Below are 13,269 nucleotides of genomic sequence, written 5' to 3' on the forward strand. Positions count from 1 at the left end.
AAAATAAATAAATCTAAGAAAATTAAAAAAAGAAAACCGACAAAACAAATAATTAAAAAATAACAAAAAAGCTCTGGAATGGGTATTTACTTAAGCATTAAGTGCACTTATTACTCTTGCAGAAGACCTGGGTTCTACTCCCAGCACCCACATGGTGGCTCAGAACCATCCTATCTCCAGTTCAGGAAGTCCAATACCCTCTTCTGACTGCCCTAGACACCAGGCATGAGCATGGTCCGCATACATACATACATACATTCAGCAAAGCACTCATACACATAAAATAAATCCAAAATTTATTTTTCATTAAATTCCTGGTGTGTGTGTGCTTTTGTGAGACAGGATTTCTCCATGTAGCTCTGGCTGTCCTGGTACTTGATCTGTAGACCAGGCTGGCCTCAAACTCACAGAGATCCTCCTGCCTTTGCCTCTCAAGTGCTGGGATTAAAGGGGTGCACCACCTCTGCCCAGCTAATTGAAGTCAATTTAAATCGTATTTAGTTGACATAAGTCCACATATGTTCTCTGAAGGGAATCTGTTATGTTGTTGATCTCTTTTATTAATCTGTTAAAGGAATCTTAACCAACTGCCCTGGGAACTGCATTTTAAATATCCTTCATTTCTGTAGAATCAGGGCGGGGGCTGTTAGCTTAGAGATAGAGTGCTTGCCTAGCATGCTTGAGGCCCTAGGTTCAATTTCCAGTACGACCAGAACAAATGAAAAATAAAGTACAAAATATACTTGGTAAAATAATTTCTGTAGAATTGGAGATCATTATAGTCCTATTTCATTTCATACACTGAATAAATAAAAATTTCCCAGTTCTGTGCATATGCACTCATACACCATATATAAAAACATATATGTAACTAGGTATTGCTTATAACCCAAAAAAGCATAGAAACCTTTCGGGAGAATGAGAAGGTGCTTGCCCACCTGTGTTCCTAACACTGGGGATGTGAGTGGCAGAAGACGTGTTTAGGAACATATTGAGCTGGAGGTCAATGCAGGCTACATCAGAACCCTGACTCAAAAAAAAAAAAACAAAAAACCTAACTAAATACTAAAATGTAAGAGTAAGAAAGAACCTTCCAAATGTCTGTGGAGCTACCTCTTGCGATTTCTTTTCCTATATTTGGACACGACATCTGCTGATGGTGATGATTTCTCTATTTTTATACTCTTCTGTGTTTACCAAATTGTAATTAGCCTGTACTAGTTTTATAAGTAGAATAAATGGTTTCTCAAATAAAACTGCTTGTTGCTTCTGGAATAGCTAATGCTTCTGACTGCGTTTGTCAGGCCCAGAAGGCAAGCCGGAAAGTCCCCTGGCCGGATGGGAATCTTCAATCTAAGCGTATGTTTTAAAGGCTTTTCCTGGAGGGCATGGTGACAAGCGCCCTTAATTCCAGCACTTGGGAAGTAGAGGCAGGTTGGAAGTAGAGGCCTGCGTTCAAGGCCAGATTGGTCTCCCTAGTGAGTTCAAAGTCAGCCAAGGGTACATAGTGAGACACTGTAACAAAACAAAACAGGCATTCAAAAGCCTAGGTTGCTCCTTATTTTCAGGATGTGCTTAGATGTATTAATATACGTCTCAATTTTATCGTTCCTATGTGGTTACTGCTAGCAAAGATTTTTGTTTGTTCTTGCTATTGGAGAAAACTGGGCAGTATCCTAGGGAGAGGGATGAGCCAGCAAACAGGACTCCAGATGGAAAAAACTACTTAGGATTAACTAAACTGTTAGAAGACAGTTATGACCAACTGAGGAACTTAAAGATGGATTTTGCTCCTGTAAAACCAGAAACTGACTTTTTTCAGATTCCAACACAAATTAGACCAAATCACAGCTTCATGTTCGCTCTCTGCTAAGGCATAGTCTGTAGGCAGGGAACCGTTCATCCATCAAGTCATTCAACATCTTTGAATTCAAGCTATAATTCAGGCCTTGTTTTTATTCCTAGGCATGCAGTGATCAAATTTTTTTTTTCTCCAGTTCTACATTTCAATTGCTATTTAATCATTCGTGTAAGGTACATCTTTAGGATCTCTTCCTTCTCTCTCCTATAGTTTCTTTTTTAGTGTGCGGATGGCTGTGGCTGTGTGCTTGCCCCGCAGTGCACACGTGTAGGTTGGGAGACAGCTGCTGGGAGTTGGTTCTTGCTTCTACTGTGTGGATCCTAGGCATCGGAAGGAGATTCTGGCTGTAGGCCTGAAGGACTGGGAGGAATCAGCCAGGGCTTCCGGCAGGTGCAGAGGAAGGGGCAGCTGTGGCTGACTTCATAAACCAATCACAGAATTTGAAATTTGGGTTCAAAGATACTGTCATTAAAAGGGTTCATGGGTGGGTGTTTGTGTGTGTGTGTGAGTGTGTGTGTGTGTGTGTGTGGGTGCACACGGATGTGTGTGCGTGTGGAGAGCAGGGGTTGAAGTTGTGTCTTGAGAGAGTCTATCTCAGTGAACCTGGAGCTCATTGGTTTGGGTAGATGAGCTGGCCAGGACTGGTAAGGACTGGTTTCCCTCAACCCTCATCTCTCAGCGCTGGGAATCAAATGAAATCCACGTCCTCTGCAAAAGCAGCCAGTGCTTTTTTTTTTAAGATTTTTTTTATTATTATGAATGCAATATTCTGTCTGGATATACACCTGCATGTAAGAGGAGGGCGCCAGATCTAATTATAGATGGTTGTGAGCCACCCACCATGTGGTTACTGGGAATTGAACTCAGGATCTCTGGAAGAGCAACCAGTGCTCTTAACTGCACCATTTCGACAGCCCCAGAGGTTTTGTTTTGTTTTGTTTTGTTTGTTTTGTTTTGTTTTGTTTTTTGATGCCCAGGATTAAACCTACAGCCTTGTACTCTTGAGACAAGTGCTTGGCCCCTGAGTAATATGAATAGCTCTCTTTGTTTTTATTATTACATGTACTTATTTGTTTTGTGATGAGAGGGGAATGTATGCCAAAAGAATATGTGTGGAGTTCAGAGGATAACTTCAGGCCATTGGTTCTCTCCTTCCAACCACATAGGTCCCAAATACCACATTCCGGTCACCAGGCTTGGCAGCAAGCACCTTAGCCCATGCTGAGCCGCCTTCCTGGACCCCTGGCCCTCATTTACTTCTTTGAGACAATGTCTCATTAAGTTGCTCAGGCTAGCCTGGAACCTAGGATTCTCCCATGTCAGCCTCCCAAGAAGCTGGAAGCCCTAACACCAGGACTGGATAAGAAATCTCAAGGACAATAAATAAATCCTTAAAAATGGACCAGGGAGGCCAGGCCATGGTGGCTCATGCCTTTGGTCCCAACACTTGGGAAGCAGAAGCAGGTGGATCTCTGTGAGTTTGAGGCCAGCCTGGTCTGCAGAGTGAGCTCCAGGACAGTCAAGGCTACACAAAGAAACTCTGTCTCAAAAAAAAAAATTAAAAAGAAAGAGAAAGAAAGAAATGACCAAGGAAGGAGAAGTCTTGGTTGACAATCTGGTTCCTGGCTTGAGGAATTTGTTGGTCAGTGGTGTCTGTCATCTCAAGATAGATATGAAAATAGAATGATATGCAGAAAAAGGAGCTAGTCTGTGAGGCATGAATGATGTCAAATTTAAACATACATGGAAGATGTAAGAAAGGAAAGAATTACCTCCTGCTTCAACCTCCCAGGATTACAGGTATATGTCATCATACATGATGTAATTACATACACGTGACCTAATGACAGTGATAGGCACTCCTCAGACTTGAGACAGACTGCCCTTCAAGCAGGGAATTTATGGAAGCATCATGTATGATGACACATACCTGTAATCCTGGGAGGTTGAAGCAGGAGGATCATGAGTTCCAAGTAACTCTCAGCTATGAGAGTTGTTAGTTGAGAGTAGCTTGGTTTATGTGAGACCCTATCTCAAAAACAACCAATGGGGCTGGAGCGATGGCTCAGTGGTTAAGAGCACTGGCTGCTCTTCCAGAGGTCCTGAGTTCAATTCCCAGCAACCTCATGGTGGCTCACAACCATCTATACTAGGATCCCATGCCTTCTTCTGGCATGCAGGTGTACATGCAGATAGAGCACTCACATACATAAAATAAATAAATCTTAAAAAAAAACATATATTCACAAATGTATGTTATATGGAAGTTTGATAAGCACTCATCATTCCAATATCATGACAATAAGAAAGGTGCCATGAGCCAAGTCACAAGCCTGTAATCCCAGCACTCCGGATACTGAGGCAAGAACTCTAGTTTGAGGCCAACTTGGTCCACATAGCCACTGAGACCTCCTCTGAAAAAAAAAAAAAAAAAAAAAAAAGACAAAGCCAAACGAATAGGGATGCAGCCAAGTTGGTAACACGCTTGCCCGGCGATGCGGGGAGCCAGGTTTAGTTCTCAACACTGCCTGAACTAGTCGTAGCTGCACACCCCCGCAATGGCAGTATGTGGCAGGATCAGCTCAGCTAAGTGGGAGCCCAGCCTGGGATACAGGAGATCCAGGGCTGGAGAGATGACTCAAGTCAGTAAAGCACTTGTCAACAAAAGCCCAGCGACCTGAGATCCCCAGCACCCAGGTACAAGCCGGGTAGGAGGTAGATCTCCAGCCCCAGCGCTGGTGCAGACGGAAAGAAGAGAATCCCCGGAGCCCAGCCTGCTGACTTGCCAGTCTTGCACCCAAGTGGAGGGGTTAGGCACCCGTGACTGTGTGGGGAGTTCCAGGCCAGGCTGGTCTACGTGATATCCTGGAGAGAGACGCGCGGGTGCGCGCAAACACAAAACACGCTAGATACCGATGGCCTCCGACTGAAACTCTTTTGACCTTCTGAGACTGCTGGCAGTTATGCTCTGAGCTGGGCGGAAAGCAGAATGCCTATGATCCCGGTACTTAGGACGCTGAGGCAACAGGAGCTCGCCTTTGAAGCCAGCCTACCTTAGCGAACGAATGAATGCCCTTCCCACAGCAGCAAGCCGTTTTCTATCAGGGAGTAGGGCAGTGTCCAGTTAAAAACAAAACAAAAAGACGTAACTTCGGACCTGTTCATCTGGTTCCACACCACCACCACCTCCTTTCCCGGTGACATCAGTCCCCTCTGGCGTCTCAGTAAAATGTTTCCTTCTGTGTGAAGCTCAGGCGTGAACTTCTCCCAGCAGGCAGGAGGGGGAGTGATAAGAAGGAGACAGTCAGTAGGAAAATGAGTCATCTTGGAGAAATGGCCTAGAGTTGTGGGTTGGGTCACTGGAATGTGTCGCTGGTGATGGCAGCCCGGGAGCGTCCTGTCTGTGGTGTTCCAGCATGTTTGCGAGATGGGTCTGGGACTGTCACCGGGTGCTAGCATGGCCTACCCCGCATGAAGTCCAGGGCTTGATTAAGGAGGGAGGGGAGGAGGGATGGAAGTGTTGATTTCTGGAGAGCTCCGTACTAATGAGCCAGGAACCACACAGGGAAGGCTGGAAAGAACTGCCAGCTAAATTAGGAGATTTTGAGAGAGTTAGGAATGGGGGAGCAGAGAGTTTGAGGAATGCAAGTGTGGGAGGATGAGAGGACAGAAGGGAGAGAAAATTCAGGGAGGTTTGCTGTCTGTTGGGAAGAAAAGTAATTCTCCTCTCGTGTTTTCTAAAGAGACAGCAGGAAAAAAAAAATAAACGTGATTTTCAATTATTGTGGGATAATGAAGGAGCTACTGTTTGTTTGTTTGTTTGTTTGTTTGTTTTAATGTGGCCAAACAGGTGGGAAGAGGGGAGCTTGGCTTTGAGGTTGTTTAAAGCAAGGAGCGTACGGAATTTGAAGCAGCTGTGTGCCTTGTTTTTGCTCATTTGTTATAAGCAGAAAGAGTCCTCAGTATATTTTATTGTTTATTTGATGAGATAGGGTCTGCAGCCTTTGCTGGCCTGGAACTCCATATGTTGACCAGGCTGGCTTGTAACTCACAGAGACCCACCAGTTTCTGCCGCTGGAGTGCTGGGATGGCAGGCAGGTGCCACCACGGCCAGCCTTTTTGTTTAAGTCGCTTTTATTATTTAGATAATGAACGCCTGTGGCTGTCAGAGGCCAGCTTTATGCAGTTGGGGTCCCCCCTCCACCTTTACACAGGCTGCAAGCATTGAACACATATGCCCATGCTACAGCGTAGGGCCTTTAGAGCCTTCACCTGCTGAGCCAGCTCACTGACTCAGCTTTTTATCTGATACAGGTTCTCTTGTAGCCCAGCCTGGGCTCCAGCTCCGCAGATACTCAAGGTTGAATCTGAACTCCTGATCCTTCTGTTCCTGCCTCCCAGGCGCTGGGATTACAGGCATGTGCCACCTTGCCTGCTTTCTGTAGTACTAGGGGTTGAACACTGGGTTTTGTGCCTGCTAGGCAAGCACCCTACCAACTGAGCTACATCCCAGCCTTAACACTGATGGAAACTTCTGTATTGCAGCCATTAGTTACTGGGCTTGTAAAATGTAGCTAATACAGAGAAACGGCTCAGCTGGTTAAGAGCTGGCCTCTCAGGTTTGAAGACCGGAGTTCAGAGCACCAGAACTCACTCATGGAACACGGGGAGGTCCACATAGGACCTCCCCCCCAGCCCCTCCTTTCCTCCTTGCCTGCCAGACAGTTCAGCCGAACCAGCGAGTTCCAGTGTGAGAGCTCCTCCTTCAAAACATAAAGTGGAAGCCAGGCAGTGGTGGGGCACGCCTTTAATTCCAGTATTTGGGAGGCAGAGGCCAGTGGAGTTCTGTGAGTTCTAGGCCAGCCTGGTCTGTAGTGTGAGTTCCAGGACAGCTGAGGCTACACAGAGAAACTCTGTCTCAAAAAAAAAACAAAAACAAAAACAAAGCAAAACAAAACAAAAAAAAAGTGGAGAATGATTGGGGAAGGCATCCACAGTCAACTTCTGGCCTCCATACATATGAACACGCATGCACACGTGCTCACACACACGTACACATACAAAGTGTGGCTACTGATATTGAGAAATTAAGTTTTTATGTTATACTGAATTGTGCTTAACTAATTTGAAGTGTTTGTTTATTTGTTTTTTGAGACAGGTTTTTCTGTGTAGCCCTGGCTCTCCTAGACTCTTTGTAGACTAGGCTGGCCTCAAACTCACAGAGATCTGCCTGCCTCTGCCTCCTGAGTGTGGGGATCAAAGGCATGTGCCACCACACCCAACTTAAGGTTTTTATTTTATAGTTTTATTTGCTTAGGTGTTTTGTCTGCATGTATGTGTGTGCTAGTGTTGAAGAGGTCAGAGGGTGTCATGTCTGCTGCAACTTGTGTCCCGGATGCTTGTAAGCTGCTACATGGGCACTGGGAATGGAACCTGAGTCCTCTGGGAAAGTAGCCAGTGCTCGTAACCGCTGAGTCATTTCTCTAGCACTGTTTAGTTTGGGGTGTTTTATGTTTTTTGGTTTTTTTTAAAGACAGGGCTCACTGGATACCCTGGGCTGACTTGAAGATCATTACCTTGGGCTGGCTTTGAACTCACTATAAAGCTGAGGACAACCTTGGACCTCCTGCCTTCACCTGTCAAATACTAGGGTTATAGGCCTGTGCCACCATGCCTGTTTTATTGTGCTTGGGATCAAACTTAGGGATGGGGCTTCATAAATGAATGCTCTCAAGTGAGCTGTGTCCCCAGCTACTTTGAAGACTTAAAATTACATTTAAAAAAGTTAATGTATTGGAGCTAGGCACGGTGGTGCATGCCTGAAATCCCAGCTTTCAGGGAGGCAGAGGCAGGTGGATCTCTATGAGTTCAAGGCCAGCCTGGTCTACAAAGTGAATCCAGGACAGCCAGGGCTACACAGAAAATTAATGTTTTGTGTGTGTTCACCTGTGGGCAGGATATGGCTTGAATGTGGAAGTCAGAGGACAAGCTGTGGGAGTCCATTTTTGTGGGTGCCTGAGATCAAACTCGGATGGCCAGGTTTGACAGCAGGTGGCTTTACCAGCTGGGACATCTTGGTGGCCCCTCTCTTCAGGTTTGTTTTTTTTTTTTTTAATTTATGTATTTTTTTATTCACTTTACATCCTAGTTGTAGCCCCATCCCTTCCTCCCTTCCAGTCCTCCCCTTCACCCTTCACCCTTTTGTATTCCTCAGCAAAGGGGAGATCCCTTTCCCATCCACCCCAGTTCATCAAGTTGCATCAAACCCAAAACAAACTAAGAAACAACGAACACCAAAGCCAAGCTTTCGGGAGAGAACACATGTATGCACTCACACATGAATGCACTCACACACATGCAACATGTGAACACACTCACACACACACACACACACACACACACACACGAGGTAGGGGTTGGTAGTTGTGAACATAAAACTGGCTGAATTCCCTTGCGTCTGACAGAGACTAACTGGCTGGCTCTCCTCCTCTGAAAGCACAGGACATGTGTACAGGGCTTCTGTGACATCACACCGACAAACACCCCTGGAGTTAGGTAGCTAGGGACCTGGGGGTTGTTGTTTTTATTGTTCTGTCCTTTGTGGTTTCAAGTTTCTCTTGCTATGGCAACATTTTCGAAGGTGTGGCAAATGCAGGCTCTTCTCTGTAGCATGGCTGTCCCCACCCTCTGCCTGTTCAACCTATGTTCATTCACTCATTCATTCATTATCCAGTCAGGGCATCACCTACCTGGCTGGGAGCGGGGTACTGCGTGCCATGCCGGGGATGCAGCAGTGACTAAGGCCTCCTGTCTATCCCCACCCCCTTCACAGACAACTAGAACAGTTAGAGCAAATAGTCACTCCAGGAAACACAAGGTTTGCAGGTCTCCAGACTGGCTGCAGGGAAGTGTCAAGGAAGACTTCTAAATGGAGACCAGAACAACCAGATGGTGTCAGGTGGGAAATGAGGGGAGAGAGAAAACCCTTTCCAGACAGAAAGAAAACACTCTCAAAGAAACTAGCCTGATGCCTGAGGACTCTCCGAAGTTCGTAGGGCGGGGGTGGGGGAATTGGTTGTTACTTAGAGACCTGTGTAATTTATGGTGAAATGCCCTAGTGTAAATGAGAACCAATCTGGGTTAGAATATATGTGTTAGCCCTAAGTATTTCAGCTACTCAGAAGAAGTCAGTGTGAGTTGGCTTTACCATACAAATGTTTATTGTGCATCTCTGAAAAGGATGATTGTAAAGGCGACTCGATGCCCAGGCTGGAGGTGTGGGGGTGGGAGGAGCTGACTGCAGTCTGGTCTGCAAAGGGAGCAGTGAACAGCAGAAGGGTACTTGTTTAGGAAGCCAGAAAGAAAGCAAAAGTCAGACTGACCAAAAGTGTAGGGCAGCAAGAGCTCGTGGCTCTCAGTGGCGCATATTAATGACTGTGACCCATTCCAAACTTCCCTTGGTGACTTTGCTGAATGCCTGTGCCTTCCTTCTGGACCTCTGCACCAGCTGTCTTCTTGTTCTGCCCCTCTGCCTCCCCAGTATTGGCCTGACCAAGCTCTCCTCGGTCCTAAGGAGATTAGAGGTGACCAGACCCATGTGGCCCACTCTGAAATTTTTCTCCAAGTTTGTTCCTTTATTTCCCTCGGTATTTCTGCCCTTTGATTTCTCTAAAAGCATTCTACCTATTCTAATGGAGTCATTTTATCTAGTTCTCTGTGGCACTCTGTTGATGTTAAATTGTATTAAACATACACATTGGGAGTTGGGCATGGTGGTGTATTTGCCTGCATTTATGTCTATGTACTGTGTGTGTACATCAAAATCCCCTGGAACTAGACTTATAAATGGTTCTGAGCCATATGTGGGTGCTGGGCACTGAACCCCAACCATCTGCAAGAGAAGCGAGTGCTGTTACCCTCTGAGCCACCTCTCCAGCCCTTGATTTGACAGTCTTAGTTGGCTTGTTGACTGGTTCTGATTTCCTTGTTGAAGGTCTAGGGGGAATGTTCCTCAGTTGGTAAAATGTCTGCTTAGCATTTTCGGAAACCTGGGTTTAGTCCCAGCCCCATGGAAGCCTGGTCCTGGTTAGCATCAACTCTCGGCTTGACACAGCCTAGAAACACACGGAAAAGTCTTGAGTAGTTGTCTTTGTCAGGTTGGTTTGTGGACACGTCTTTTAAGAAAGGCTGGAGAGATGGCTCAGCAGTTAAGAGCACTGCTTGTTCTTCCAGAGGACCTGGGTTCCAATCCTAGCACCCACATGGCAGCTCACAACCCTCTGTAACTCCAGGATCTGACAATCTCACACAGACAGACAGACATGCGGGCAAAACACCAATACACATATAAAATTAAAATAAAACTTAAAAAGAAGTCTTCGTTAACTTCATGTTACATGTGTGTGCCTGTATGTATATATGTGTACTACCTGAGTTCAAGGGTCTGCAGAGGCCAGAAGACACTAGCTGCCCTGGAATTGAACTTAGAGTCACTTGCAACCTGCAGAATTGAGCCCAAGTTCATGCTCTTAACCACTAAGCCTTCTTGTTAGGCCCCCGGGTTTATCTTGAGTGTCTTGACCAGGAGGATCCACCCGCTGTGGAGGGCACCGTTCCCTGGGCAGCTGGTCCGGGGTTGTGCATGAAAGTTAGTTGAGTACTAAAGAGTGAGGCGACAGTGTTCCTGCATGGTATCTACCTCACGTTCCTAACTGTAGCTTCTTGCCTCCAGATGCTGACCTTACTTCCCTCGATGGTGGACCCTGACCTGTAAGGTGAAACAAACTCCTTGCCTCTGAGTTGCTTTGGGCCAGAGTGTCTCAGCACTACAACAGAAAAAAGAATATAATACCAGCAACGCTGGAACATGCCCGTGATACTAGCACTCCTGCTCAACTACCTAGAGAGTTAGAGGCCAACCTGGGCTATGTGAGAGCCCCCCCCCCTTTTTGAGACAGGGTTTCTCTGTGTAGCCCTTGGATGTCCTGGACTCGCTCTGTAGACCAGGCTGGCCTCAAACTCACAAAGATCACCTGCCTCTGCCTCCCACAGTGCTGGGATTGCAGGCGTGCGCCACTGTGTCTGGCCCATGAGAGCCTATCTAAAAATACATAAAATCAAGGTCTGTCATCAAGGCACGCTAACGAGGTACCCTGTGTCACACTGAAAATTACAAAATGGCTGCACTTGTAGCTCAGTGGGAGGGCATTACCTCAGTGCTAAAATAATAATAATGTGGAAAGTTTTAGGAAAGATTTGTTCTTTAAGGTTTTATCTTATGTGTGACTGCTATTGTCTGAATGTAGGTCTCTGTACCACGTACCCATCTGCTGCCACAGGAAAGCAAAAGAGGGCATCAGGTCCCTTGCAACTGGAGTTACAGACAGTTGCAAGCTGCTGAGACATCCACGTCCCCTGGCAGGGGCCAGGGCTCTTAACCACTGAGCCACCTCTCCAGCCTCGACTTTAGTAATCTTTAATAAAAAACAGATGTCAGGGGAAAACACTGGCTAGAACCCCAATAAATATTACCTACATATAATGGCCATGACATTGAATCCGAGAGTGACCCCAGCCGGCTGCACTAATTATTTTATTTCACTTTATGAGCTGGTAGTGGAGGGTCCATAAATCCTAAAGGGCTGATTTATGTAAACTCGAGTAGAGCGTGGTCACAGAGCTCTGTCTAGAGCTACCTGTGTCTTGGCCACCTCAGGGGGGCAGGTGGTACTCAGAAGTTGCTCCGGCCAAATGACAAGCTTGAGGGTGCCAGGATGTCTACTCACATTTAAATGGACAAAACCAGCTGGGTGTGGCAGCAGGTATTTGTAATGCCAGCACTTGGGAGGCGACAGCAGGAGGATCTCAGGTTGGCAGCGATATCTGACAGCTGCTGCTCACCCCATCCAGTTAACCGACCACAGAGCAGAGTAAGAACACCACCAAAGTCCAGACCCCAAGGAGATTTGTGGTTGTTTGGTCGTTGGCTCAGTTTTTGGAGACAGGGTTTCTCTGTGTAGCCTTGGCTGTCCGAGACTCACTTTGCAGACCAGGCTGGCCTCGAACTCACAGAGATCCATCTCTGTCTCTGCCTCCCTGCGTGCTGGGATTAAAGGTGTGTGCCTTCAAAGGTTTGTTTGCCACTGTGGCCCCACAAACAAAAGAGTTTTATTGGAATATGGGTGAGGGGTTATTTACCGCAGAAACGACTCACAGACAGCTACATCACTGAAGCCCCTCCCAAGTAGGGCTGAGAACCTGCTGTGCATCAGAGCTGGGAATCTGATGCGCAAGCACAGCCTGCAGGCAGCTGGGCAAGTTGGAGAGTACCCTTGCTCCAGGTGGCCCGCAACTCGGCTGAGAGTACCTCTCAGTAGTCCTTACAGCTTTTCTTTTTATTTTATGTTGGTTTCTCAAGACAGGGTTTTTCTGGGTAGCCCTGGCTTTCCTGGACTCACTTGTAGACCAGGCTGGACTCGAACTCACAGAGCTTTGCCTGCCTCTGCCTCCAGAGGGCTGGGATTATAAGTGTGTACCACCACCGTACCCAGCTCTTAGAGATTTTACATCTTGAGAGGGAGGGACCCAGTGAATCTGGTCAGTTTCAAGGACTCCCTGAAGCTTTGAGTTGAGCTTAAGGAGTTTCCTGCGTGATGGAATGTTCTACTTCCCTTTAGAACATCCTATGTCTTAAACAGATAATTGCTACCCAACATCAGGGTAGCCTAGGCCAGAGAGCAAGACTGTTTGAAAAAAAAAATTAAGTAAAAATAAATATAATGAAAGAGCTAAGAGAATGAGACAAGAACGTTTGTGACATAGTGACCGCCCTCTTGGACTCGATGGCCCACTCTCCTCTTCCTCACAGCTGTGGACTTCTAGGATGGTGATGGTTCAGGATGGAAGCCACAATCTTATTCGGGGTCTCACTGATGTCCACCCCTCTGCCCTCATCTCTCAAGTTCCCCCAACCCCGTGGGAGTCACTGTGGCTTGTTTAGCTCTGCACCTCCTTTCACCCTCAGGCCTCTGGATATGCTCTTCCACGCAGAAGCTTCTCCCCCTCAGCCTGCTTCCACCCCCGATTGCTTCCTAGGGCAGCTTTCCCTTCTGCCCAGGGTGGAGCTCACACACCAACCAGCCTGTCCTCTCCTTCACTGCCTCCCTCAAGGACAACCACTTCCTGTGTACACCCATGCTCAGTTGCTGCTGCCTCCTAAGGAAGGAACTGTCCTGTCTTGTCCTGGATGCCTATGCCGGAAGCTTATACCAAGTAGGCTCGTGAGAGATGTTGAAGAGAATTAATACAGCTGGGTGTGGTGTCCCATGCGCGTAATTGCAGCAGGTTGGAGGTAGAGGCCGGAAGACAGAGTTAAAGGCTGTGGGCTGATGAGATGCCTCAGCTTTAAA

Source organism: Meriones unguiculatus, chromosome 4, assembly GCF_030254825.1.
Source record: "Meriones unguiculatus strain TT.TT164.6M chromosome 4, Bangor_MerUng_6.1, whole genome shotgun sequence".
NCBI classification, from domain to species: Eukaryota; Metazoa; Chordata; class Mammalia; order Rodentia; family Muridae; genus Meriones; species Meriones unguiculatus.